The 24,991-nt window shown below is 37.9% G+C and overlaps 1 protein-coding gene and 1 pseudogene across 1 annotated transcript in view; both read right to left on the bottom strand.

Moving 5' to 3' along the window:
* The window catches only part of LOC141516596 (mas-related G-protein coupled receptor member D-like), a 29,852-nt gene extending 5,418 nt beyond the window's left edge, over nt 1-24,434 (bottom strand). The window contains exon 1 of the mRNA XM_074227614.1: nt 24,373-24,434. The gene's annotated coding sequence lies outside the window, so the exon portion shown is untranslated. The remainder of the gene's footprint in view (nt 1-24,372) is intronic.
* Nucleotides 11,495-11,833, bottom strand: LOC141516595 (cytochrome c, somatic pseudogene; annotated as a pseudogene).
* Nucleotides 24,435-24,991: the final 557 nt, after the last annotated feature.

The raw sequence follows: 24,991 nt of genomic DNA, 5'->3' as shown, positions 1-24,991 counted from the left end.
AAAATTTAATATATTCAAAACCATCCATTTTGCAATTTATAATTTTCTTTATACCTTGTTTAGTCATAAACTTCTCCCCTTTCCATAAATTTAACAGATAGAATATGGCTTGTTCTCTTAATTGATCTATGGTATCACCCTTTACATGTAAATCCTCTACCAATTTTGACCTTATTTGTAAGATATAAATCTATGTGTAGCTTTTGCCATTCTGTTTTACAGTTTTACCTGCAGTTTTTGTCAGTGTGGTCAAATAATTCTCATCCCAGAAGCTAGTGTATTTGTGGTTTTCAAACATTAAATTATTGTAGGTTTTTATTATTGCTTCTTTTGTACCTAATCTAATCTAGTGATCTATCACTCTGTTTCTTAGTACCAGAGAGTTTCAATGACTGACTCTTTATAGTAGAATTTTGATGTGGTATAACTAGATTACCTTCCTTAGCATTTTTTCATCAGTTCCCTTGATATTCTTGATACTTTCTTGTTCCAGATGAATTTTGTTTATTTTTTTTAGTTCTATAAAATAGGTTTTTTTTTAAAATAGGTTGATCAGTATGTCACTGAATAAGTAATTTAATTTGAATATAATTGTCATTTTTGTTATAATAACTCTGCCTAACCATGAGCAACTGATATTTTTCCAGATGTTTAAATGTGACTTTATCTGTGTGAAAAGTATTTTGTAATTGTATTCAGATAGCTTTTACAGCATCTATTGAGATAATTATGATTTCTGTAAATTTTATTATTGATATTGTCAGTTATGTTGACTATTTTCCTAATATTGAACTATCCTTGATTACCTGTTCTAAATCCTACCTGATCAAGTTGTATTATCCTAGTAATAACTTGTTCTAATCTATTTGTTAAAATATCATTTAAAATTTTTAGCAGCAATATTCTTTAGGGAGATTGCTCTATAATTTTCTTTGTTTCTTATGGCTCTTCCTGGTTTAGGAACTACACTGGTGTGATAGAAGAATTTGTCAGAACTTCTCCTATTTTTAAAATAGTTTATATGGAATTTGAATTAATTGTCCCTTAAATGTTTTATAGAATTTACTTGTAAATCCATCTAAACTTACAGATAATTTTCTAAGGAAGTTTCTTGATGGTTTCTTCAATTTCTTTGAAATTTTTTTCAAATTTTTATTTCAAATAATAGCTTTTTTAAGTATTTTATTTTCTCTTCTGCTAATCTGAATAGATTAAATTTTTATAAATATGCATTATTTCACTTAGTTTGAAAAATTTGTTCACATACAGTTGGGAAAAATGGATCAAGTTGTTAATTTAATTTCTTTCTTGATGATGAGTTCACTTTTTTATTTTTGATAATGGTTGTTGGATTTTCTTTATTTTTTAAAATCATTAACATATAATTTATTTCTTTATTTTTATTGTTTTTAATAAAATCATGTTTTAGATTTATTTATTAGTTCAATGGTTTTCTTACTTCCAATTTTATTAATTTCTCCTTTGATTTTGCATAATTTCTAATTTTATATTTAATTGGGGACTTTAATTTGATCTTTTCCTTGCCCTTTTTAACTACCTGTCCAAAAATGCTATTTTTCTAATATAAGCATCCAGAGATAGAACATATACTATAATAACTGTATCGGCTGCATTCCACAAGTTTTGGTACAATATCATTGTCATTGTCTTGAATGAAATTGTTGATTATTTCTGTGATAACTTCTTTCATCAACTCATTCTTAAGTTATTGTGTTTCCAATTGATTTTTAGTTTATTTTTCCATGTCCCTTTGTTAAATATAATTTTATTGCATTGCGATCTGCAAATAATATATTCAATATTTCTGCTTTTCTGCATTTGACTGTAAGGTTTTTATGGACTAGCATATATATATATATATATTGTCAACTATTGCACAGGTGCCATTTATTGCAGAGAAGAAGGTATATTCCTTTCCATTACTCTTTAATTTTTTTCCTAGGGGTTTATCATATCTAAGATTCCTAAAATTATGTTCTCCTTTTTTATTTTATGGTTGGATTTATCTAATTCTAAGAAAGGAAGACTGAGATCCCCCACTATTATAGTTTTACTTTCTATGTCTCCCTGTAATTTGTTTAGCTTATGTTCTAAGAATATGGATGCTGTACCTCACTTGGTGCATATATATTTAATAATAATATTACTTCATTGTCTATGGTACTCTTAGAAAGACGTAATTTCCTACCTTATTCATTTTCATGAGATGTATTTTTGCTTTTGATCTATCTTAGATAAGGATTGCTACCCCTGCTTTTTCCACTTAAGGTGAAGAATATATTCAGTTCTAGACTTTTACCATTATTCTATGCTTCTGTCTCTGCTTCAAATATTCTTTTTTAAAGAACATACTGTAGTATTCTGGTTTTTAATCCACTCTGCTATGCACATATGTTTTGGGGAGAGGTCATACTATTTACATTCAAACTTATTCATATGATTGCTAACTCTTTATTGTCCCTCATGCTATAATCCCCCATTTATCCTTTTCTCTTTCCTTTCCCCTTATCCTTCTTGTTCAATGCGATGCTTCTGATTGCTGACTCTTGGTCAGTCCTTTCCCCTCTACTTCTTCCTTCCCCTTTAACTTTTCTCTTTAATTTTTTGTTTAATTCCCCTGGCCACCAGGACTCATTCAGCTCAGGAGAGAAAAGAAACATGGGTACACTCGGGTGGGGGGTGCTAGCTGGACAACTAGCAGAGCCATTTATTCAAAGTATCCAACAGTTCTTCTAGCAGAAAACCACAAAATTAGCATACAGGATAAAAACAATAATGTAACTCTAATTTGGCCAGGATGTATCCTGACAGGATGTAACTCAAGTCAAGAAGTTTGGGAACAGGGCTATCAACAAGTGAGGCCACAGATGACACAGTTGTGTTATCAAATCAGAATTCCATGGAAAGCTTTCAGCTTCAGGGTCACCAGAGATTAGGGTTTCAGTCATAACTGACCTTCTAACCCAAACTCACCTGAGCAGCCATCAACACTTCCCCCTTTTCTGTTTACACAACAAGCTCACAATTGCCCAACCTGATGCACAACCTAGGTTACATGATACTGAATTCTATTGATAGCATATATAGTAGCTTTGGTTACAGAAAAAATACTTTGATTAAACTTGGGAAACAGAAATGTCAAGAGAATCAGTGTAAGGCAATTGTATAATACTCTGGTTCCAATCCCTGAAGAGGGTAGGATGTTTAAACCATTTAGTTATCTTATCAGCTGTCTTTTCAGGAATCAAGTCTCACTGGGAGGCTTCTTGGATGTCTTTGGCCAACTTATTCAAATCATCAATACCAAAAGATATAATAGAATTCCCAAACAATCCATTAAGATGATTCCTAACCTTTTTCCATTCCCATTGAGTATCATTGTACTTCAGACTCGTCACATAAATTCACATGTAGCCACATTCACAACTAAGTATCTGTGTAAACTCTACCATATCCAATTCATCTCCTATAGAAACTATTGTCTTCTTCAAGCCCTCTAACATTAGTAAAAATTGTTTATTAATATCTTGACTGTTTTTGGAAACCCAAACTTTCAATTTGTACATTAGATACAGACATAGCAAGTGATACAGAGGAAGCTGTGAAATATATAAGCATGATAACTCCAAATAAATTTCCTTTTGGTTTATCCAAATTTTTTATGAAATAATTCTCTCTCTCTCTCTGGCTAGTCCTATTTCTAAAAATATTATTTCTGCTAAACTTCAAGGTTGAAAGATAAGAGCCAGAATTGTAACATAGACAAACCATGGAGAGGGAGAAGGAGGGGGGTAAATATTCTGGCAGAATCACAGTGAAGAGGTGGGGAGGAGAAAAATTCAACAGCATTTTATCATATTAATATTCACGTATCTGTCCACACTCTGTTCTCCCATCATGTAAATTCAAAGTACCTTCCAAGCCCAATTCTCCTTCCCTTAGGAACCATGGACAACATCAAAAACAGTCTGTAAAGACTTATCTATTTGTTTTTTGATAATTTCTAGGTCCTTCTCTTCAGCTAGTTTCTTCAAAATATTTATGTCCTGTTCTGGCTTCTTTATTTCTATGAATAGTTCCTTCCCTATTACACCCTCTGTACTTGCTTGAAAAATAAAAGTTAAAAGCTGACACTGCTTATCAACTATCATCAGACCTTCCCCTCCTAATCATCCCAGGATTACATGGCCTAACCAGGGGGTTTTCTTCTCCTGAAAGACTGTATGTTGAGTTCCCCTGTCCACCATGGGACTCATTTAGCTCAGGAGAGAAAAGAAACATGTGTACACTTGGGTGGGGGTGCTAGCAGGACAACTAGCAGAACCATTTATTCAAAGTATCAAAAAGTTCTTATAGCAGAAAACCAGCATACAGGATAAAAAACATTGATGTAACTCTAATTTGGGAAGGATGTATCCTGGCAGGATGAAACTCAGGTCAAAAAGTTCAGGAACAGGGCTATCAACAACTGAGGCTATGGATGACACAGTTGTGTTGTCAAATCAGAGTTCCATGGAAAGCTTTCAGTTTGAGGGTCACTAGAGCTTAGGTTTTTAGTCATAACTGACCGTCTAACCTAAACTCACCTGAGCAGCCATCAACAAATTTTAACTTTACCCTCCCTTTTATCAGTCAACATTTCCCCTTTCTTTCCCCTTCCCCCTCCCACTTCCTTGTAGAGTAGGACAAATTTTGGAACCCTATTGGGAATGTATGATATCCCCTCTTCGGGTCAAATCTGTTGTGAACAAGATTTACTCAGTGCTCACACCTTCGTTCCTTTCCCTCCTCTATAATAGGTTTTTGTACCTCTTCATGTTGTGTTTTTGATCCTTTAATACCACACCTTCTCCTAGTATGATCCATCTTTTCATGTTCTGATTATTTTAACCCTTTCTTGTCACTACAACCTCTGTCAAAATATAGTCCTTTTGTTTGTCCTGATCAAAGAATAATTATCAAGGATTGATTGATTCATCGATTTATAAGCAACATTATCTCATGGTCACTTCATACCCATGGCCTCTGTCCAAGAACTCTCCCCACATCTGTCCCATTAGAAATACACTTCTTGGGTGTGGAGCCAAGATGGAGTAATGGCAAGGACGCATCCTAGCTCTCCTCCAAAACACTCGAAAGTCCCTTAAATAAGGACAATGAATTCTAGAGTGGCATAATCCAAACAAAATACTAGGTGAAGCGATTTTTCAGCCTAAGACAATTGGAAGATCCAGGGGAAGGACCTGTGACACCAAGGCTTGAGGAGCTGTGTAGTGCAGTCACACCAGAGAAAACTGATCACAGCAACCCAGGAACAGACTATGGAGTGACTGTGTCAGTGGCAGCAGTGGAGGATTCCAGACCTCTCAGCCCAGAGTTTGCCAAGGACAACTTGCCAAGATCAGTAGGAAAAATCTATCACACTAGAGCACACTTCAGCTCAGGTCTCAAAGAGAAAAACAGGCCCCAATGGATTGGGAGTGGTCCTGAATCAATAGAGTCAGTTGCTTCTGGACCTCTACATACACAGATGTTTAAGGGGGTCAGAATGAGATTTCTGGGGTCTCTTTGCTGTCACTGAGGCAGGACTGTTGCTTTGCCCCTTCCCAGGAAGAGGAATAGAGGCACAACAAAGCTTACAGCATCAGTGGAGTAGAGGACCCTTCTCACTGTTCCAGGGCACAAAGGAGTGCTTTTGGTTGTCTTTAAATCAGAGCATACATCAGGAGGGTGTCAAAATCTCTTGTTAGGTCATAAGATTGTAGAAGAGTAGAAAATTTTCAGATCCCTAGAAGTATCTCTGCAAACATCTACAAAAAACTCTAATAGGTAGGTACAGTGCACCCTCAACCCTGCAATCAGAGCCCCAACTTAATAAAGAGCAAGTCAATTCATAGACTAGGGAAATGAACAAACAGAAGAAAAACATCATACCATACACAATTACTGTGGTGATAAGAAAGATCAAAAAACCCTTTCAGAAGAAGATAGCAGATGGCAGAGAGAAGTCAGGAACTAGTTTAAACTCTCCTGGATTTCCCTCAGAACTGACATGAATCAAACATCTTTTTTATGCAAGGCAATGGGGTTAAGTGACTTGTCCAAAATCACACAGCTAGGTAATTATTGTCTCAGGTCAGATTTGAACTCAGGTCTTCCTCACTCTATGGCCAGTGCTATATCCCCTGCACCACCTAGTTGTCCCCAGTGAATCAGGCATTTTAATAGACTTTAGAGTGATGGAAGAACAGAGGGGAACATCTCCCAGCAAGATCTGTTATAGGGGGAGTGTGCGGATGTCCAGGGCAGAGAGCAGGGATCTAATATGGGGAGTGGGGTGAGACCAGGGGAATGAACTGAGAAATGTGGTGCAAGCCATTACAAAATGTCTGGTGGGCTGCCCATGGGAATGCCCAGACACCCTTCCAGCCATCTCTGATGTTCTGGAAGGACAGCTCCATGAGCTCCCATATTTCCAGTGGAGGAGTGCTGGTGTCTCCAGCTGGAGTCCCCCATTGTTCCTATTTCTCCAGCACAAACACAGAAACAGCCCCAGGTGTTCATACTTTTCTCCAAGATCCCAGTGTGGGTGTCAGATCTTCACTAGAGCTGATTACTGGGAGAAGGTCACTGGTAGAGATCTAGCCTCAGGTCCAGGGAGTGGGCCACTGACATGACCAACACAGAAAATTCAGAAAAAGCTTATGCTTCCTTACCTAAGGGTTCACAGAATAACCCCCAGGATTTCCTAACTTCAGTGAGCTAGTCCTCTACAGATCTTAACATCAAAGGTCTGTGAACTAGTCCCTACCTGAACACAAGAACATAGGGAAAGCTAACATCCCAAATTGAAGAAAGGCCAGTGGAAAACAGGGTCTATTGAATGTTACCTGGGAGACAAGGATCCTAGCTCAGAAAATGAGAGCAGAAGGGATAAATCTTCAGAGGAGAATATGAATTTATCTCCAGCTCAGAAAGATTTCTTCTTTTGTTTGTTTGTTTTGCAAAGCAAAAAACACAGCTGGTAATTATTAAGTGTCTGAGATCAGATGTGAACTCAAGTCCTCCTGACACCAAGGCCAGTGCTCTATCCACTGCTTCACCTAGATGCCTCACAGAAAGATTTTTTAGGAGACATCAGAAAGGCATTTAAAAAACAAATGGAGGGGGTGGAGCCAAGATGGCGAGAAGAGCAGATCCTGTCTTAGGCGCTCTCTCATAAATCTTTGAAACTAAGGACTTTAACTAAATTTTCAAGAGACAGAACCCACAGAGGGACCCAGTGAGGCAGTTCTCCTACTCAAGGTAACCTGGAAAAGAGCAGAAAAGCTCTGCTCCCTGGGGTCAGAGGGGCGGCCTGCCAGAGGGGTGGCCAGCCAGAGCAAAAGAACTTCAGCCTCCTGGATGCAGCCCCAGGGCACTGGGAGCCACGGCTCACAAACGTTTCCTGAGCTACACCCTGGGGAGCATTGAGCACAAATTGGGGGAACAGCGGGGGGACCTCTGCCAGAGGGAGCACATGAAGCCCAGCCCTCAGGGCACACAGCAAGCACCATGGCCACTGCTTTCCAGATCCAGGAAACATAAGCAGGTGGAGCCAGTAAGCAGGAGCCCCCAGGGCATGAGCCCATTGAGCTGAGGGAGGGTAGTGAGGAGAGAGAAACTGCTGAGCTCTATCCTCTGCCTCTGGAACAGGACACTAGGGTTCTGACCACATTCAGATCCTGATCGCAGTCTAGGCCTCCCCATAGAACAGCAGGGCACCCCCCACCTCAGCCCCATGGCAGAGGGGGATGCATGTGGTCATTCACAGACCAGGAGGGAGGACAGAGCCCCACACACTGAGACCCTTGTAGGAGTGTCCCAAAAGCTCAGGAAGCACCCCTAAAACAGGCTTAGGCTGGGAAAATGAGCAAGCAGAGAAAAAAAAATAACACCATTGAGAAATACATTATCTATGATCCCAAGAATGTTCAATATACTCAGTCTGAAGATGAGGAAAAACAAGCTCCTGCATCTAAAGACTCCAAGAAAAACAGAAATTGGGATCAGGCTATGATAGAGCTCAAAAAAAAACTTTGAAAATCAATTGAGGGAGTTAGAAGAAAAACTGGGAAAAGAAAGGAAAGAGATGCAGGAAAAACATGAAAATTGAAGTCAGCAGCCTAGTCAAGGAAATCCAAAAAAATGCTGAAGAAAATAATATGCTAAAAGCCAGTTTAGGTCAAATGGATAAAACAGTTCAAAAAGTTATTGAGGAGAAGAATGCTTAAAAAGCAAAATTGGCCAGATGGAAAAAGAGTTAAGAAAACTCTCTGAGGAAAACAAATCCTTCAGACAAAGAAGTGAACTCAGGGAGATTTATGAATTTACGAGAAATCAGGACTCATTACTTCAAAACCAAAAAAAAATGACAAATTAGAAGAAAATGTGAAACATCTCATTGAAAAAACAACTGATATGGAAAACAGATTTAGGAAAGATAATTTAAAATTTATTGGAATACCTGAAAGTCATGATCAGGAAAAGAACCTTGACATCATTTTCAAAGAATTATTACAGGAAAATTGCCCTGATATCCTAGAAGCAAAGGGCAAAATAGAAATGGAGAGAATCCACTGATCCCCCTGAGAAAGAGACCCAAAAAAACCAACCCCTAGGAATATTATAGCCAAGTTCCAGAACTCCCAAGTCAAAGAGAAAATATTACAAGCAGCCAGAAGGACACAATTCAAATATCAAGGAGCTGCAGTCAGGATCACACAGGATTTAGCAGCAACTACATTAAAAGCTGATAAGGCTTGGAATATAATATACCGGAAGGCAAAAGAGTTTGGAATGCAACCGAGAATCAACTACCCAGCAAAAATGCATGTCCTCTTCCAGGGAAAAAGATGGACTTTCAATGAACCAGGGGAATTTCAAATGTTCCTGATGGAATGGCCAGAGCTGAACAGAAGGTTTGATCTTCAAATACAGGACTCAGGTGAAGCATAGATATTGGAGGAGAAGGGGAAAATATGAGGGACTTGATAATGAATTACATGTATTCCTGCACAGAAAAAATGACACTGATAATACTCATATGAACCTTCTCAGTTAATAGAGCAGGTAGAAGGAGCTTTTATAGTTGAAGCACAGGAGAAAGCTGAATTTGAAGATAAAATATCGTGTAAAAATGGAGTCGATAGAAAAAAGGGAAATGTAATGGGAGAAAGAAAAAGGAGAGGGGGAATAGGCCAAGATATTTCATATAATAAGATTTTTCTTTATTACAATGAGCTATTGCAATGATATGGAAGGGGGGAAGACAAGGGGGAATGAGGGAATCTTTGCCCTCATCAGAGGTGGTTAGGAGAGGAAACAGCATATATACTCAATGGGGTATAGACATCTGGAGTAAGAAGGGGGGGGGTGGACAGGGGGGGATGTGAGTGATGGAGGAGAGGATAGACCATAGGGGCGAGAGTGGTTAGATATAACACATATTCTTTTTTTACTTCTTGCAAGGGGCTGGGATTGGATGACTTATCTGGGACCATAGGGCCAGGTGGATGCTGGGCCTAAGGGGTGGTAGGGGGGCTCAGGGCCTCTTGGCCCCAGGACCAGGGTTCTGTACGCTGTGCCACTCAGCTACCCTACAGCAGAGTCAGAGTGAAAGGAGAGAGAAAATATAGTACATGGTAGTAGAGAACTATGAAAGGAGGGAGTTATGATCAGCAACAGTGGAAAAATATGGAAGTAACTTTTGCAATGGACTTATCATAAAGAATGTGATCCACCTGCAACAGAGTTGTTGGTGGTGGAACAAAGTCTGAAGCACATTTTTTATTATTATTATTATTTTGGGGGGGGTGCAGGGCAAATGGGGCTGGGTGGCCTGCCTGCCTGGGGCCACATAGTAGGGTGATCGTTGGGTATCTGAGGCCAGATTTGGACCCGGGTGCTCCTGGCTCAAGGGCCAATGCTCTGTCCGCCACCCAGCCACCCCTACTATTATTGCTATTTTATTTTATTTTGGGTCTTTTTTTCTTTTCTTCTTTTTTTGGTTTTGGCAGGGCAGTGGGGTTGGGGGTGGCTTCCATGTCACATGGTTGGGTGGTTGTTGGGTGTATGGGGCTGGATATAGGCTCGGGTGCTCCTGGCTCCAGGGCTGGTGCTCCATCCATTGCACCACCTGGCCATACCTACAATTATTACTATTATTATTTTTTTAATTTTAATTTTTTTTCTCTCCCCTTTATCGCTTGAGTCTATATTTTGGGGAGTAGGGGGTATTTTGTTTACTCTTAAACAAGAATATTTTATTAATGTATAAAAAACATTATTTGTACAAAATGAGAATAAATAAATATTAAATATTACAAAAATAAATAAAATGTAAAAAAACAAATGTAAACTAGAAAAAGAAATACAAGAGAAAATTAATACTATACAAGAGAAAATTAACATAACAAAAAAATGACAGAAGAAAACAAATCCTTTAAAAATACAATTGGACAAATGCAAAAAGAAAATGATTCTCTTAAAAATACATTTGGGCAAATGGAAAAGCATAGCAACTCCTTCAAAAGGAGGATTCACCAATTGGGAAAGGAGATACAAAAGGTAAATGAAGAAAATTCTCCTCTAAAAAGTGATTAGATTCTGTGGAAACTGACTTCATGAGTGATCATTTCTTTCTTTTTTTATATATATTCACAAATATTTAATGGTTGAATCAAGTTTTGGGGGTGACCACGGATGCACTAAGGGTACATCTCCATACAACTGAATCCTCCAAGTGCATTAAGTTTTAAATATGGCTACAGATGTAGTACTAATGGTACATCCCTAAACTGGACTCTCCAAGTGGATATACCACTGCTATTCACATACTAAGAACATGTCTGTAATCTTTCAATTCAACAGGTCTTCAAAACAGGTACTTAGCAAGTCAGGAGATCCTATCTCCAACTGAACTCCAGCAGGAATGGGATGACCTTTACTCAAGTCCTTAGACAATACACTGAAATGCCTTTCAACAAATGAAAGGCAGTATTTAACGAAATCATTGTAATTGAAGTTACTTATGCACAAAGTTAGGGAACTTAAGATGGATTCAATAGGACTGACCTTTGGACAGGCTGGGGCATAACCCCCACCAGAACAATTCCCCTACCCCCCCAAAACCCATAACAGGTATTAAAACTTTTCTAAGACGTGGGGCACGGGCACATAGCCCTTGCTTTAAAAAAAAAAGTTGCCTAAATCTTTTAAAATAAACATTCAAGTGTGACAGCTTGGTTGTGACAGAAACAGAGAGAAGGGAGATTTCTTATCTAACCCCAAGCCTACCTAATCTGCATAATTTCTCTATTCGAACAGCCATTCATGATGGAAATGCTCAGGGCCATGAGACCAATTAAATAGGGCCGTTAGGGTACAAGTACAAAAAGGAAAGGAGTCTCCTGGGCTGCTTCGGACAATAAATAAGGCGGCGGCGCGGCTACTCGTTGGTGGCCTTCCTCAGGTAGGCTATCATGTCTGCCCGCTCGCCCTTCTTCTTGATGCCCGCGAAGATCATCTTGGTGCCCGGGATGTACTTCTTGGGGTTCTCCAGGTACTCCATCAAGGTGTCCTCCGCCCAGGTGATGCCTTTGTTCCTGTTGGCGTCGGTGTAGGAGCAGCCGGCGGCCTGGCCCGTCTTGCGGCCGAACAGCCCGTGCAGGTTGGGGCCGGTCTTATGCTTGCCACCCTTCTCCGCCGTGTGGCACCGGGCACACTTCTGCACGAAGATCTTCTTGCCCTTCTCCATGTCCCCCATGGCAGCCTGGGGACGGAGCGGCTGAGTCACCCCGGGGGTCGGGGGGCCCCGAGATCACCGCCCCCGCCAGGGCCTGGCTGTGTGACCTTGCTGGGTCACCCCCGCCCGGCCCGGCCTCGGTCCCCCCAGGATCGCGGGGCCCTGCCCGTGACCTTGGGGGCACCGGCTCCGCCAGGCCAGAAGCGGGGCCCCACCGGCCGCGAGGGGGCCCGGGGCAGCGGGCAGCCGGGGTGCCCCCACACCCCCGCCCCGCCGCGGGGCCCTCCGGGGCCAGGGGCGCCGGCCGCCTCCTGCCCCCCACCTGCCCCGACCCCCGACTCACCCTCTGAGTGATCATTTCTTCTGTTAAAGAAAATTTTTTTTAAAAATGCCAAAAAGAAGAAAATGTAAAATATCTCACTGGTAAAACAGCTGAACTAGAAAATAGATCCAGGAGAGAAAATTTAAGAATCATAAAATTACCTGAAAACCATGAACCAAAAGAAAAGTTGGGACTCCGTACTTCAGGATAAAGGTAATAAAAACTACACTGATATCCTGGAACCAACAGGCAAAATAGCTTCAATGGCTACATAATACATAATACACAAAAATACATAAATCCTCTCATGAAAGGGGTCCCAAAATGAAAACACCATGGAGTATACTGGCAAACTCCAGAATTATCAGATCAAGGAGAAAATCCTGCAAATGGCCAAAAGGAAACAATTCAAATACCAAGGTGTCAGTCAGGATTACACAGGACTTGACTGCAACAGCATTAAGGGAACAAAGGATCTGGAATATGATATTCTAGAGAGCAAGGGAATTGAATTGCAACCAAGAATTTATCATTCAGCAACACTGAGCCTTCTCTTTCAGGGGAAAAGATGGACATTTAATGAAATAGGTGATTTGCAATCTTTCCTGATGAAAAGAACAGAGTTAAACAGAAAATTTGATCTCCAAACAGGAGAATCAAGAGATACATGAAAAGGTAAACAGGGGAAAAAGAAAAAAACTATCTACCGATATTACACTGGCTACATCCCACCTGGGAGGAAGAGTCTCATAACTTTTGAGAATTGTTACTCTAATAGAGGGAATAAACTTAGACCAAAGTATGGACATTCATGGTATGTTCATGAGTTTAATGGAATGATTTAATATATATTATATTTATATAGATATAGATATATCTATCTATATATAATTAAAAAGGGGTACAGTAAAGAAATGGAAGGAAGGGGGGGGCTTGAATAAGGTAAATTACATCATATGAAGAGGAGCAAAGTACTTATCAAAAGAGGGAAAGAAGGGAGGAGGTGAAAACCACCTGTTCAGAATTGACTTAAAAAGGGATTAACACACACTCTCAGTTGAGTTTAGAAAATTATTTTAGCCTTCAAATATAAGGAGGGGAAAAGGGCAGAGGGAAGGAGGGACTGCTAGAAGGGAAACAAGGAAGAAGGGGGAAAGGTAAAGCAGAAAGAAAAGGAAAGGGGTGGATAGGAGGGGTAAACACATTGAAGGAGTTGGTATTCAGAAACAAAATTTTGGGGAGGAGGGTTAAAGTGAAAGAAACAGAAAAATTCAAATGGAGGAGAGATAGCAAGAAGGACAATAAAGAGTTAATAATTACAACTTTGAATATGAATTGGATAGAGTCTCCCATAAAATAGAAGCAGAAATCAGAGTCAATTAAAAATCAGAAGACCACAATGTGCTGCTTACAAGAAACACATTTGAAGTGCAGTTACATACAGAGTAAAGGTAAAAGGCTACAGCAGAATATAAAAGAGAATATAAAAGAGACAAAACCGTATCTTCTTAAATAGACAATGAAGTCATCTCAGTGTTCATTATATATATGCACCAAGTGGTATGGCATTCAAATTAATAGAGGAGAAGCTGAATGAATCAGAGGAAGACATAGATATCAAAGCTCTGCATGTGGGGGATCTCAACTGTCCTTTCTCAGAAGGAAATTAAGGAGGTGAATAGATTGGTAAAAAAATACTTATATATAATAGCCCTCTGGAGAAAATTGAATGGGGGGGTAGAAAGGAATATATGTTTTTTATTTTCCTGTGTCACATGGCACCTACACAAAAAAATACCATGTATTAGGACATCAAAAACATCATAGTCAAATTCAGAAAAGCAAAAATATTGAATGTGTATCCTTTCAGATTATGATGAAATAAAAATCAGATGCAAAAAAGACTCATGGAGAAATAGACTTAAAACTAATTAGAAACTAAATAACCTAATTTTAATAAATGACAATAAGACAACATACCAAAACTTATGGGATACAAGCAGTTATTTGGGGATATATTATATCTTTATATGCTTATGTGAATAAAATAAAGAGGACATTAATAAACTGGGCATGTAAAAAAATAGAGAAAGAACAAATTAAAAATTCCCCAATTAAATACCAAATTAGAAATTCTGAAAATTAAAGGAGAAATTAAAAAATTGAAAACAAAGAAATCATTAAGCTAATAAAGTCATGAGTTGGTTTTTGAAAAAAACCCAATAATATAGATTAAAAACTTTCTAATTTGATTTTAAAAAGAAAGAAGAAAACCAAATTAAAATGAATAAGGTTTATTCACCACCAATGAGGAGGAAATTAAAGTGATAATTCTGCACTATTTTGCCAAATTGTACACCATTAAATTTGATAATCTAAGTGAAATAGTGAAATGGATGAAAACTTACCACACACACACACACACACACACACACACACACATATATATATATATATATATATATGAAACCTAGGTTAAAAGAAGAGGAAAATAAATACTTAAACAACCTGTCTTAGAAAAAGAAATTCAACAAGCCATCAGTGAACTTCCTAAGAAAAAATTTCCATGACCAGATGGATTCACAAGTGCATTCTATCAGACATTCAAGAAACAATTGTTTCCAATTCTATATAAACTATTTTGAAATAGATGAAGAGGGAACTCTACCAAAATCCTACTTTGACATCAATATGGAGCTGATACCTAAACCAGGAAGAGTCAAAACAAAGAAGGAAAATTATAGACCAATTTCCCTAATAAATATAGATGCAAAAAATTTAAATAAAATATTAACAAAGAAATTAAAACAAATAATCACTAGAATAATACACTATGATCAAGGAGGAATGCAAGGGTGGTTCAAACTAGGAAAACATAAACAGTATAATTGGCCACATCATTAACAAACCTAACAAAAATTATATAATTTTCTCAATAGATATTTAAAAAGCTTTTGATAAAATACAGTACCTCCTACCAAAAACACTGGCAAGCATAGTGATAAATGGATTGTTCCTTAAAAAGGATGCAAGATTTTTTTTGTATCTGAAACCATCAATGTTTTATTTGTAATGGGGATAAGCTAGGAGCATTTCCAATAAGATCAGGAGTGAAACAAGGATGCTGGTTATCACCACTATTATTCAATATTTTATTAGAAATATTAATTTTAACAATAAGAGACGAAAGAGAAATTGAAGAAATTAGAATCAGAAATGAAGAACTAAAACTCTCACTCTTTGCAGATGATATGATGGTATGCCTAGATAACCTAGAAAATCATTCAATAAAACTACTAGAAATAATTAGCAACTTTAGCAAAGTCACAGGATAGAAAATAAACTCACATAAATCCTCTGCATTTTTATATATTTCCAAAAAGATACAGCAGTAAGGGATAGAAAGAGAAATTCCATTTAAAATAACTTCAGACATTATAAAAGACTTGTGAATCTATCTGCCAAGGCAGATTCAGAAACTCTATGAAAACCATAATAAAACACTCTTCACACAAATAAAATGAGATCTAAATAACTGGACAAATATCATTTGCTCATTGGTAGGCTGAGCTAATGTAACAAAAATGATGATTCTATTTCAATTCAATTACTTATTTAGTGTGATACCAATCAAACTTTCAAAAATTACTTTATTGAATTAGAAAAAATAGCAACTAAATTCATATGGAGGAACAAGAGAGCAAGAATATCAAAGGAATTAATGAAAAATGCAAAGAAATATGACCTAGTCATACCAGATCCAAAATTATATTATAAAGCATCAGTCGTCAAAACTATCTGGTACTGGCTAAGAAATACAGTGATGGATGAGTGGAATAGATTAGGGGCAAAAGAGACAACAGTAATTGATTATAGTAAATTACTTTTTGATAAACCCAAAGATTCAGGGAGAGCTCACTCTTTGATTTAAAAAAAAAAACTCTTGGGAACACTAGAAGATAGTATGACCAAAACTCAGAATAGACCACTATGTCACACCCTTGGTAAAGATAGGGTCAAAATGGGATTTAGACATGTAAGATAATATTATAAGTCAATTAGGAGAAGTAGGAATAGTTTACTTGTCAGATGTATGGAAAGGGGATCAATTTATGACCAAAGAAGAGATAGAGAACATTATTAAAAACACATTGGGTAATTTTGATTACATTAAATTAAAAAGGTTTTGCACAAAGTCACTGCAACCAAGATTAAAAGGAATGTAGTAAATTGGGAAACAATTACTAGTGTTTCTGACAAAGGTCTCATTTCTAAAATATATACAGAACTGAGTCAATTTTAAAGAAAAAAATTTTTCCCCAATTGATAAATGGTCAAAGAATATGAGAAGGCAATTCTCAAAGAAATCAAAGCAATCTGGAGTCATATGAAAACTTACTCTAATTCATTATTGACTAGAGAAATACATATTAAAGCATCTCTGAGGTATCACTTCATACTTCTTAGATTGGTCAATATGACTAGAAAGGAAAATGATCAATTTTGAAGAATATGTGGGAAAAATGGGACATTGATACATTGTTGGTAGAGTTGTGAAATGATCAAACCTTTCTAGAGAGCAATTTGGAATTATACCTAAAGGACAATAAAAATGAGCATATCATTTGATTCAACAATACCATTACTGGGTCTGGATCCTAAAGAGATCTTGGAAAGGGATAAAAATCCCACATGTACAAAAATATTCAAAGTAATTCTTTTTGTAGTGGCAGAGGATTGGAAATTGAGGGGATGCCCATCACTTGGGGAATGGGAAGTGATCAGTGGAGTCTTTCAAGGACTATTTTCTATTTTTCTTTTATGATATCAGGCAGTTTTCAATGATAATTTCCTATATGATACTTTCTAGATTCTTTTCTGATTGAGACTTTCAGGTGAATCAATAATACATAAATTCTCTCTCCTGGATCTATTTTCTAGGTTGCTCATTTTTCCCCAAGAGGTATTATTCATTTTTTTACTTTGCTTTAAGGGATCATATTGTCTCATTGAGTCATTAGTTTCCATTTGTCCAATTCATTTTTTATGGTTTCATTTTCTTCAATTAGTTTTTGTGTTTATTTTTCTTGGATAATTTTTTTCTTTTAAATTTATTTCTTATTCTCATTTTGTACAAATGTTTTTTACATTAATAAAATATTCTTGTTTACAAGTAAACAAAATACCCCTCCTCCCCCATGAATACAAATAGACTTGTTTGGGCGAAAAAAGTAAAGGGGAGAGAAAAAAATTAAAATAAAAAATAATAATAGTAATAATTGTAGGTATGGCTAGGTGGCGCAATGGATGAAGCAACAGCCCTGGAGCCACGAGCACCCGAGTCCACATCCAGCCTCGTAAACCCAGTGTGACATGCAAGCCACCGGATCCCCCCTGCCCTACAAAAACCAAAAAAAAAAAAAAGAAAGAAGGAAAAAAAAGAACCAAAATAAAATAAAATAGTAATAATAGTAGGGGTGGCTGGGTGGCGGACAGAGCATTGGCCCTTGAGCCAGGAGCACCTGGGTCCAAATCCGGCCCCAGACACCCAAAGATCACCCCACTATGTGGCCCCAGGCAGGCCATCCAGCCCCACTTGCCCTGCACCCTCCCCAAAATAATCATAACAAAAAATGTGCTTCAGTCTTTGTTCCAACACCAACAACTCTGTCATGGGTAGATCTCATTCTTTATGATAAGTCCATCAGAAAAGTTATTTCCATATTTTTCCAACGTTGCCATTGCTGATTGCAACTCCCTCCTTTCTTATTTCTCCACTACCATGTACTCTATTTTCTCTCTCCTTTCACTCTGTCTCTGCTGTAGGGTCGCTGAGTGGCACAGCAGACAGATCCCTGGTCCTGAGCCCCCATACCACCCCTTAGGCCCAGAATCCACCTGGCCCTGTGGTCCTGGGCTGGCCTTCCATTCCCAGCCCCTTGCAAGAAGTAAGAAAGAAAATGTGTTATATCTGGCCACTCTCCCCCCATGGTCCATCCTCTCCTCCTTTATTCATATCCCTACCCCTTCCCCCTGCTCCCCCCTCCTTCTTAGTCCAGAGGTCTATACCCTATTGAGTATATTTGCTGTTTCCTCTCCTAGCCATCTCTGATGAGAGCAAAGTTTCCCTCATTCCCCCTTGCCTCCCCCCTTCCATACCATTGCAATAGCTCATTGTAATAAAAAAAATCTTATGTGAAATATCTTGGACTATTCCCCCTCTCCTTTTTCTTTCTTCCATTCCATTTCCCTTTTTTTCTATTGACTCCATTTTTATACCATATTTTATCTTCGAATTCAGCTTTCTCCTTCAACTAAAAAAGCTCTCTCTACCTGCTCTATTAACTGAGAAGGTTCATATGAGTATTATCAGTGTCATTTTTCTATGCAGGAATACATGCAGTTCATCCTCATTAAGTCCCTCATATTTCCCCCCTCTCCTCCAATCTCCATGCTTCACCTGAGTCCTGTATCTGAAGATCAAACCTTCTATTCAGCTCTGGCCATTCCAAAAGGAACATTTGAAATTCCCCTGGTTCATTGAAAGTCCATCTTTTTCCCTGGAAGAGGACATTCAGCTTTGCTAGGTAGTTCATTCTTGGCTGCATTCTAAGCTCTCTTGCCTTCTGGTATATTGTATTTCAAGCCCTACAAGCTTCCAATGTAGCTGCTGCTAAGTCCTGTGTGATCCTGACTGCAGCTCCACGATATTTGAAGTGTGTCCTTCTGGCTGCTTATAATATTTTCTCTTTGACTTGGGAGTTCTGGAACTTGGCTATAATATTCCTAGGGGTTGGTTTTTTGGGATCTCTTTCTCTGGGGGTTTGGTGGATTCTCTCCATTTCTATTTTGCCCTCTGCTTCTAGAATTTCAGGGCAATTTTCCTGTAGTAATTCTTTGAAAATGATGTCAAGGCTCTTTTCCTGATCATGACTTTCAGGTATTCCAATAATTTTTAAATTATCTTTCCTAAGTCTGTTTTCCATATCAGTTCTTTTTTCAATGAAATATTTCACATTTTCTTCTAATTTTTCATTTTTTTTTTGTTTTGAAGTATTGATTCCTGATTTCTGTTAAATTCATCAATCTCCCTGAATTCTATTCTTTGTCTGAAGGATTTGTTCTCCTCAGAGAGTTTTCTTATCTCTTTTTCCATTTGGCCAATTTTGCTTTTTAAAGCATTCTTCTCCTCAATAACTTTTTGAACTGTTTTATCCATTTGACCTAAGCTGGTTTTTAGCATGCTATTTTCTTCAGCATTTTTCTGGATTTCCTTGACTAAGCTGCTGACTTCATTTTCATGTTTTTTCCTGCATCTCTCTCCTTTCTTTTCCCAGTTTTTCTTCCAACACCTTCATTTGATTTTCAAAGTCTTTTTTTAGCTCTATCATAGCCTGAGCCCAATTTCTGTTTTTCTTGGAGTCTTTAGATGCAGGAGCTTGTGCTTCCTCATCTTCAGACTGAGTATTTTGGTCCTTCTTGGGCTCATTTGCAAAATATTTCTCAATAGTCTTCTTTTTGTTTCTCTGCTTGCTCATTTGCCCAGCCTGGGCCTGGTTTGGGGTGTTTCTTGAGCTTTTGGGACACTCCCACAAGGGTCTCAGTGTGTGTGGCTCTGTCCTCCCTCCTGGTCTGTGAATGACCATAAGTGCCCCCCTCTGCCAAGGGGGCTGAGGTGGGGGAGGCTGCTGTTCTATGGGGGGAGCCTAGACTGAGATCAGGATATGAATGTGGTCAGAGCCCCAGAGTCCTGTTTCAGGGGCAGAGGACTGAGCTCACAGTCTCTCTTCACTCCCCTCCCTCAGCTCAATGGGCTCATGCCCTGGGGGCTCCTGCTTACTGGCTCTGCCTGCTTCTGTTTCCTGCATCAGGGCTGGGGAAAGAGGATGCTGCTTGCTGTGTGCCCTGAGGGCTGGGCTCCACATGCTCGCTCTGGCAGAGGTCCCCCGCTGTTCCCCCACTTTGTGCCTGGTGCTCCTCGGGGTGCAGCTCAGGAGACTCCCCCGCTGCTGTGAGCTGAGATTCCCAGCGCCCTGGGGCTGCCTCTGGGAGGCTGAGGTTCTTTGGCTCTGGCGGGCCACCCCTCTGGCGGCCGCCTCTCCAATCCCGGGGAGCAGAGCCTTTCTGCTCTTTTCCTGGTTACCTTGAATAGGAGAACTGCCTCACTGGGTCCCTTTGTGGGTTCTGTCTCTCAAAAGTTTAGTTAGAGTCCTTAGCTGATGAATTTTATCAGAGAGCTCCTAAGACTTGATCCCTTCTTGTCGCCATCTTGGCTTTGTTTCCCTTTTCTAGTTGGTCAACTTTATGTTTTAATGGGTTACATTCTTTTTCCAGTCAATCATTTTTACTTTTAAAGCAGTTGATTTCTTCAGTGATTTTTTTTTCACAATTCTCCTGCATGGCTCTCATTTCTTTTCACATTTCTCTTCTTCCTCTCTTTTTTGATTTTTTATTTATATATTTATTTTTAGATTTTTCAAGGCAATGGGGTTAAGTGTCTTGCCCAAGGCCACATGGCTAGTTAATTACTAAGTGTCTGAGGTCGGATTTGAATCCAGGTACTCCTGATTCCAAGGCCAGTGCTCTATCCACTGTGCCACCTAGCTGCCCCTCTTCTTTGATTTTTAAAATCCTTTTTGATCTCTTCCAAAGCTCATTTCAGATTTGAGACTAATTCATAAACTCCTTTGACACTTTACATGTAGGCATTTTTTTCTGTTTTCCTCTTCTGAGATGTCATTTTTATTGTCTCTATCAGAGTTGTGGTTATCTATATTAGCACTCTGTATTTTTTGCTCATTTTTATAATTGTACCCTTCTCCTGGGGTACAGGGAAAATAGTACATCTTTTTCTCCTAGGGCTTGGATTTGAATCTGATATCGCTTTCCAAGGTGTTTACTATGCAGAGATTTGTTCCCTTTTTATGCCATTGTGCTGTCTCTGAAAAAGTTTTGTTCCCAATCCAGTCCCATCTTTTGTACTAGCATTGCTAGGGTTCTGACTTTTTCCTCTGAGTTGGGGTTAGCACTCCCACTGCTCACCTGCTACCACACTGACTTGTTGAACCCTCACCTTTACTGTGACTCAAAGCTTCCTGCTGACATTCCTGTTCTCCCACCTATTCTGGGCTACACTTCTCTGTTACCTAGAAGAGACAGACATTTACTGATGTTCTGAGGTGAGTGAGGTGAGATGTGAACTTGTTTCAATCTCTTTTGATGGGATCTGTAGCCTTAAGGTCTGTGTAGAAGTTTCATTTAAAGTTGCTTCAGGAAAAAACTCTGTGAGCTTCCTAGCTTCCAGTTGCCATTTTGGCTACACACCAGAAGTGTTTCCTGTCTCCATTTCTTTCTGCAGAGATGGAATACATAGAATGAACAATTTCCTAGAACTTATTCTCCTCAAAATTGAAGGAATTTATTGTATTGGGGGAGATCTTCTTCTCTTTCCACTCAGAAGTGACTCATTATATCTTTCTATGGAGAACAAAGACATTTAACTTTGTTTTCTATGGACAAGAGGACTACTTCAGAGACATTGACATTGAATCAGTCACGTACACTCCTGATATGGCATTCCATATGATATTCCATAGGTGGAAACTATGGGTACAGTATTGGGTCTGGATCCTGAAAGACCAGCCTGAGTTCATATCTAGTCACAGACCTGTCCTGACTTACCTCGTATGAGTCACATGTCATCTATCTCCGTTTCCTCAACTGTCAAATGGGGATGATAATCTCATTTATTTTCCAGGATTGTTGTAAAGAGCAAAAGAAATAAAATTTATTAAGCAATTAACCCCCAAATATGAACTCAATGGAAATACATGAACAAATTAATAAGAAGAACCAAGGGAACATTGTATACAGCAATAGTAATATTGTTTTAAGAAAGCCTTAGAATAATTGTTATTTTGATTATAATAAATACCCAAATAACCTTTAAATGACATATGAAGGAAGGTATTCTCTTCATTCAGAGAAAGAAGTGATAGAAGTAAGAATGTTTGAATATATAAATACATATGTGTATCCATATGTACATATATATGTGTGTATTTATGTGTAGTGTCACTAGGGTGGGGGAGAAATAGAGAAGAAAAAAATAGAAAAAAATTATATGATTTTGTTTTATATTTGCACATAGTAGATTTCAGTCTCTTGTACAAAGATCTTTTTTATTGAACTGTATTATGAAAATATTTGTTTTATTACACAAATAAAAACAAAACAATAAAATGCCTTGTCTGGGCAGAGATTTTTCTCAAGATGATTATCCTGGAGATGATTTCCCTATAAATGACTTTAGACAACAGAAAAAAAAAGATTTTTAAACTCTAAGTGTCCATTAAGTGCCAATGTGAGCTATCTCTAGCTTCACTGAAACAAGCCCTTATTCACCACATAGAGGTACAAAGAAGATAAGCTACTTCACAGAATGAATGACAATTTTGACTGTAGAAGAAGTCAATTCAATCTTGATGATTCGACAAAATTTTTGTCTGAGTTCCCAGCCAGTATTTCCTCTAGAAAACTCTTGACCTAGGTCATCTTTGGTATTTAAAAAGCATTATTATGGTAGAGGGAAGGAGGGAAGGGTATGAATATCTTACTCACAACAAATTGGACCAAGAGAGGGAATAACATGCATTCCCAATAGGATTTCAAAATCTATCTACCTCCCAAGACAAACTTAGAAACTATATGAACACAATTACAAAATATTTTACACTCAAATAAAGATATATCTAAACATCTGGAAAATTGTCAATTTCTCATGGTTAGGTTGAGCTAATATAATAAAAATGACAATTCTATGAAAAATAAATTATGTATTCCATGCCATTCTAATCAAACTACCAAAAAACTAGATAAAATAGTAAAAATTAATAAATGATCAAAGGATAGGAACAGTTTTTGATAAAGATTAAAACTTCATATTCATAAAATATATATACAAATATATTTACATATACATATATAAATTCATAATAAATAATCATATAAAAATGTTCCAAGTCACTATTGTTAAAAGAAATGCAAATTAAAACAACTTTGAGCTACCACATGACAATTACCAGTTTGGTTAAGGTGATTAAAAAAAGGAAGATGATCAGTGTTAGAGAGGATATGGGAAAACTGGTACACTAATGATCTGCTTGTGGAGTGGTGAACTGATCCAAACATTCTGGAGAGTCATTTGGAACTATGCCCAAAGGGCAATAATGCTGTGCAGATTCTGTGATCCAGCAATATCATTGCTGGGTCTATATCCCAAAGAGATCATTAAAAATTCGGAAAAGTCTCTAATGTTAAAAATAACAACTCTTTTTTGTAGTGGTACAGAGCTTCCCCTCAAAAGAGCAGATAGCTCAACACTAACATCAAATCCAAAGTCAGAAAATTCTCTGAAAGTTGCTAAACAAGGGGCAGCTAGGTGGTGCAGTGAATAGAGCACCAACCTTGAAATCAGGAGAACCTGATTTCAAACCCAGTCTCTGACAATTAATAATTGCCTACCTATGTGACCTTGGCAAGTCATTTAACCCCATTGTCTAGCAAAAAAAGATTTATCAAACAAAAACTGAAATTCACTCTAAGGAGAAAGGGGACACAGTGAGGGAAGAGGGGGTGTTGGTGATAGAAGAGAAGGAAGATCGTGGGAGAGGATGAGGATGGTCAGATACAAAGTACTTTTGAGGAGGGACAAAGTGAAAGGAAAGAGAGAGAGAGAGAGAGAGAGAGAGAGAGAATAGAATAAATGGGATTGAGGAGGAAATACAGTTAACAATAACAACCATTGGATAAAATATTGCAGCAATTTTTCTCTGGTGGACTTTAGATAAATAATGCAACCCATTCCAGGGACAGAGTCAATGATATCTTAACACAGACTGAAGTACACATTCTTTCCTCTCAATATATTTATCTAGAGGTTTCTCTGTCTTTGGGGGGGGGGGAATTTATGTTTACTTTCACAACAAGATTATTGTAGTAATGTGAAAATAAATAAATAAATCATTAAAAGGAATCTACTGGTTAGCTCCTGAAAGAAACTCCCCATGAAAATTTGCAGAAACATTACAAGACAAAGTAAGAGATAGCTACTAAACATCAGAAAATATTCAAATACCAAAGTCCGGATCAAACCTGAATTAATAGTCATTATGAAGTTGGAGCAGAAAAATTTAAATTTCATATTTCAAAAAAGAATAAAGACTTAGAGCCAAGAATCACTCACCAAAACTAACCTTCCTGGGGTGATTGACCTGGAGATGAATGTCTGTCTTATGACTGGTTTTGTGCTCAAGACACTGATGAGTCTTGAGAACAAAACAAGCCTTATCAAAACTTTACAAAATTCTTTGTTTTCTTAGGCAATAGAACTGACCAATCAGCCATCAGGGATTCTTAAATTCTATTATGTCAGTCTATTATCTCATTATCTCTGTTGATTAGTTATCTCTCCCTCTTGTCCTGATGCCCTGTGATCTGCCTCACCCCAAACTTTATGATCATTCAGACTAATATACTCTGTTTCTAGACAACATTTTACCAGTAACTTCTTTCACATAACAGGTACTACTAAAGAACTAGGAATTTTTTCCTCTTTTTATATTTTTTCACTTTTAAAAGTAGTTTATTTTTTCTAATTACATGTAAAGATAACTTTTAACACTCATTTCTATAAAATTTTGAGTTCCAAATTTTTCTCCCTCCCTTCTCTTCTATCCCTCATCTCCAAGGTAGAAAGCAATCTAATGTAGATTATACATATACTGTCATTTAAATTTCCATAGTCAGAGAGTGAAAGAACAAAAGGGAAAAAACTGAAGAAAGAAATAAAGAAAAAGTGAGAA

This window comes from Macrotis lagotis, chromosome 3 (assembly GCF_037893015.1).
Source record: "Macrotis lagotis isolate mMagLag1 chromosome 3, bilby.v1.9.chrom.fasta, whole genome shotgun sequence".
NCBI lineage: Eukaryota > Metazoa > Chordata > Mammalia > Peramelemorphia > Peramelidae > Macrotis > Macrotis lagotis.
This window is presented reverse-complemented; position numbering and strand designations above follow the sequence as displayed.